Consider the following 5,000-nt stretch of genomic DNA (forward strand, 5'->3'; position numbering starts at 1 on the left):
CTCTGTGTGTGTGTATGTGTGTGTATTTGTGTGTGTATAGCACTGTGTGTGTTTATTGTGTTCAGGTTACCTTGTGTTGCTGCTCCAGACTGTCACTGCGTCGGCAGGGCTGAAGTGTCTGTTCAGAAGAGCAGGCAGGCTATGCCACACTGACCCGGGGTGAGGCGAGGCGTGCGAGGAGTGTTGAGAGGAGGGGTGAGGTGAGGGGTGAGAGGAGGGGTGAGCTGTGCTGTGCTGTTCAGCCTACCTGCCAGCGCCTTGCCTTTGTAGAGGAGTCCCTGTTGATTGACAGGTATGTTGAGCCTGTCAGAGACCAGACTCCAGACTGTGGAGACCTTCTCATCGTCACAGACCTGTCAAGAGACAAGAACACACAGACACACAGTCACACAGTGAGGGGATGAGCATGAAACACTGAAACTACATCTTCATCCTCACAGGACAGGCGAGAGACAAGAACACACACACACACACACAGTATCAGAGCAATCTAGCAAGGGGACGGTCGAGTATTGTCAAGAGCAAAAACACTTTTATAAAAACTGCTGCTTTTGTATTATTATGGTCTGTATGTGTGGCATGCTATAGAAATGTATTGTGGTTTGTTCTTTTTTTGTGCTCTGTACTGTACAGTGCTTTGTGAAACGCTTGTACAAAAATCTCTATATAAATGCAATAAATAAATAAATAAATAAATAAATAAATAAATAAATAAATAAATAAATACACTGGGAGTGCTTCACATTGTCACAGATTAGTATTATGAACTTGCTCTTGGTCTATAGCCATAATATTGTCTGAGAATTATTTCTCAGTCTCACAGATGAAGCGACATTTAATGCAAGGGCCGAAAAAATGTGTCAATTTAAACACAATAGCAACACTGAGGTGAAGATACAAGCCCAACACATTTCTCTTAGAGCTAGTCGAGCAAAGCAAGAGGCGAGGACGGACACATCTGCTGGAAACGCATGGATTTGAGTTTGTTTCCAGGTTCATTTCAACACACAGCCCTACACGCGTGAGACACTCTAGCCTGCATGTATTCCCCTCACGTGTGCAGGAGTGACGGCAGGCGCAAAAACGCTGTGTGTTGTGTGTGGAGAGAGTTCGGGTGCGTTCACGACACGCAGACTTCCGTCATTCTGCGCAGAATCCGCACAGAATCGGAGCAAGTAATTAATGAATTTTCCGAATCTTTGCAGAATCTGCGCAGAATTAACAAAGTCTGCCTCTTGTGAACGCACCCCCTGTATTCTTAAATCGTGGGTCACGTGATTACGAGGCACACACTGACAAACCCCACACATTGTGTGTTTTCAGTTTATATCTTGTTAAAACAGAAAACTATATTAATTAAAACAATAAACTCCACACAAATACATAAACAACACAGTGAATTCTAATCAGAAATTACAGTTTAAGTGCCTAATGTAATCAACCACCATGGATCCCAAAATGATAGATACAGATTGGCTAACCTTTCAATGCTGCAGGGAAGAAGAACAACAATATAAACAGCGACGTCACTCCTTCACAACTCGTGTGCAGCGACAATAAAAAGAAATTAACACACCCCCGGTGATATTAAAACCATGAAGAGGCAACAACCTCGTGTGTGCACAATAAAGCATTAGCGGGGGCAATCAGATCAATCATCCATAGCAAAAAACAACACAGCAACATTAATTTGCGGTGCATTGTCGGACTGGGTCCGACATTGCAATTATTCCTCACAGGTCCTTTGTCGGACTGGGTCCGACATCATTATAGCAACGCAATAAACGGGTGTTTAGTCGTTTTTTCTCCGGAAAAAGCCGAGAAAACCATCCAATTGCCGAGTGGGAGCGACAGGAGCCGAGACAAGTCAAAAAAAAAAGAGGCGTATCTCATGAATAGTCATAGATGGTATCACGTATCAGAAAACGGGGCGTTCATAGTAAACAAGCTGGCTGAGTGCGTCAGCGCACAGAGACTATCATGGACATTTGTAGAGCTTTTTTCAAATGTTATAGTAATAAAATAATGACTTGGATCGCATTATTGAGGAGTTTGGTGATAAAACGAGTGATCCGGAGATGAGCGATCGGTATGTACGATTATTATTATTATTATTATTATTATTATTATTATTATTATTATTATTATTATTACATAGGTAAACGCTATAGCAAACGAAAGGGTGGGACGGGGCTGGAGATGTCTAGTGAGTGCTTTGTTGATATGCAGGGCCATTTAAACCCGTTTGACTGTGAAAAAAAATACTTTTAAACAGCGCGTCTAAAATTAACTGCGCGTGTGAAAACCTGACGTGCCTGTTGCGCACTTAATAAATGGACTGCAAAGGGTTAAAACAAACACAGAAAACGGAGGCTGTCGCGCTTTCGATTATGACAAACAGAAAGGATGAGATGAAGCCGTACAGCCAAAAAACAAGCCCCTTAAACAGGTATAAATAACAATACGGTTTTGTTTTACCTGAGGCGAATCCTCTATTGCGATGTGAAACTCCAGGCAAGCATGGGGGCGGACATTCTGTGAAGCGCGCATGCTGACGTAGGCTTTGTTATGACCGTGAACGCGCCTGATAGAAGTCTGTGGGGACCCCGGTTTCACTGCTCGTGCTGTGCCCTGTAGCTCAATATGCAGGGGTTATTTTTTTATATAAAAAAGCCGTTTTGTGGCTTTCCAAAGACGTATCATGCGTCTGGATCGGATGTTCGTAGACAAAATGATAATTGTTTACATTTGGTCAAATACAAGATTGCATGCAGTTTCCGAACATCTCCCCCTGGTGGTTAATTGCGGTGTTTACGGCAGAATAATTCAATGGGTTTCTCCATATCCCATATATTTTCATATTACCCATAATTCAATTTGTGACACTTAACTGGAAAGGTACATATATTTAAATTATATATATATTTTTTTAATAATTAAAATTGTATAAAACATTGAACATATATTATCCACAAACGCCGTTTTGATAACAATATAATATTTGGACTTATTTTAATATATAAATTAATTATTTGTAACCCTAAATTGAATTTTACTTAGTTATGTGACTTATAAATAGCTATTGTAATTATGTAATTAGCATATATCCCAATTATCCTGAATTGTAAAATTACTGATTTGTGAGAAATAAATAAAAAGTTATGTGTAATATACAGATATATATATTTTTTTATTTTAAAGAATTAAAATTGTATAAAACATTAACCATATAATCCTCAATGACCACTTTGGTGACAATATAATAATTTTTATCATTTTAAGATAGCAATATACTGTAATAAAAACAAACCACAAATAGGCTTTGGACTAGTTATATGAGTTATAAATAACAATTGAACTCTTTCTATATTATATAGCAAGAGCTGTGTGGCTTGAGTTAGTGATTGTGCTTGGTATGAGTGAAGTGGCTGAGATGAACGTGTCTGAGTAAATAAAGTGCTGAGAAAGAAGGCTGGTTGGAGAGAGAGAGATGGGAGCCCCCCAGGAAAGGGAAGGGGGGGGTGGAGAGATGGGAGGAACAGAGAGGGACAATGGTTAGGGTCGTTTCCGTGCTAAAGGTCTTGTTTTGTAGCTTGCAGTAATGACTTTCCGGCGATACCTTGATTCAATTGATACCACCTGTGGTTATTTAAATATTAATTCAAAAAAAAAAAAAAAACTCCCATCGGGACGTTTTTTCGCCAAATGTAAACGAAACATATTTAAGGTCGTTATTTAGTGTAGCAGTCGAATAAAAACTCGAGTGCGGTGTTGTTTTGTAGCTTGCAATCATACCTATCCAACGATACCTCGTATGAGGTGGTAGCACCAGGGGTTATTGAAATATTAATTTTAATGTGATTCCCATTGAAACGTATAGGCGTTTTCACCAAAACCGTAAAAAAAGACACAATAACACGTGCCATTTAGTGCAGGTGTGGAATTACAACCCAGGAACGGTCTCGTTGTGTAGATTACACCCTTATCTGTATAACAATGCCCTACCTGAAACGATAGCACCTGGCGTTTCGTATTTCTAGGGAAAATAAGAATTTTGCACAAAACCGCAACTTGAAGAAAACCCATAAGATAACATTGAAATCCACAACACACAATTGCTTTTTTTGAATAAAAACTCTGTTTTTCAACGGATTGGTCTCAAATTTGGTACACAATTGCTACCTATTACCCTGATACAGGAACTGTTGGAATGGTTTCTCTAGCACTTACTGTTCCAGAGAAATAAAAAAAAAGAAGTGAATTTGCATCTGCCAGTAATCTTTTTTTTTTTCTTAGAAATCAGTTTTTGCAGGATTCATTACAAGGCCACTGAATACTGTTAGAGACTAATTCTCTGATACTACAGCCCTTGAAATTGTGTTTCTACCTGCTTGCATGGCTTCAAAACTCTTCCAAATGTACTTTTTCAAGGGGCCTGCAGTGCACTTAGAAGTGGCATTGAAGGACAGGGGCAGCGTCGGAACCGAAAGGCCCAGCAACCTGTGCTTTTCAACCAATTATCTGCATGTCCTACAGGTACTCTGTAGCAATTTTCAGCCACCTACCACATTCGCTGATTCTTTGAGAGCCTGCCAAAGCTGTTCCAAATGCCCCATAGGCTTCAAGCAGCGGTCGCCTTAGTTGAATGGGAAAAAAAGCTGAATTTTGTAGGAATCGCTCTAAAAACACTGGGCTCAGTTACAGGCTGTTAGTCTGATACTACAGCCCTTGAAATGGTGTTTCTACCTGCTTGCATGGCTTCAAAACTCTTCCAAATGTACTTTTTCAAGGGGCCTGCAGTGCACTTAGAAGTGGCATTTAAGGACAGGGGCAGCGTCGGAACCGAAAGGCCCAGCAACCTGTGCTTTTCAACCAATTATCTGCATGTCCTACAGGTACTCTGTAGCAATTTTCAGCCACCTACCACATTCGCTGATTCTTTGAGAGCCTGCCAAAGCTGTTCCAAATGCCCCATAGGCTTCAAGCAGCGGTCGCCTTAG

General features: G+C 40.4%; 1 long non-coding RNA gene across 2 annotated transcripts in view; it reads right to left on the minus strand.

Moving 5' to 3' along the window:
• The window catches only part of LOC131723363 (uncharacterized), a 12,375-nt gene extending 9,437 nt beyond the window's left edge, over nt 1-2,938 (minus strand). Inside the window, exons 1-2 of one of the 2 annotated variants that reach the window (XR_009320248.1) lie at nt 2,479-2,938; nt 71-353 (exon numbers count right to left, since the gene is read on the minus strand). This is a non-coding gene — a long non-coding RNA (uncharacterized LOC131723363). The remainder of the gene's footprint in view (nt 1-70; nt 354-2,478) is intronic. The other variant, XR_009320249.1, reaches the window with a different exon arrangement.
• Nucleotides 2,939-5,000: the final 2,062 nt, after the last annotated feature.

Source organism: Acipenser ruthenus, chromosome 54 (assembly GCF_902713425.1).
Source record: "Acipenser ruthenus chromosome 54, fAciRut3.2 maternal haplotype, whole genome shotgun sequence".
NCBI classification, from domain to species: domain Eukaryota; kingdom Metazoa; phylum Chordata; class Actinopteri; order Acipenseriformes; family Acipenseridae; genus Acipenser; species Acipenser ruthenus.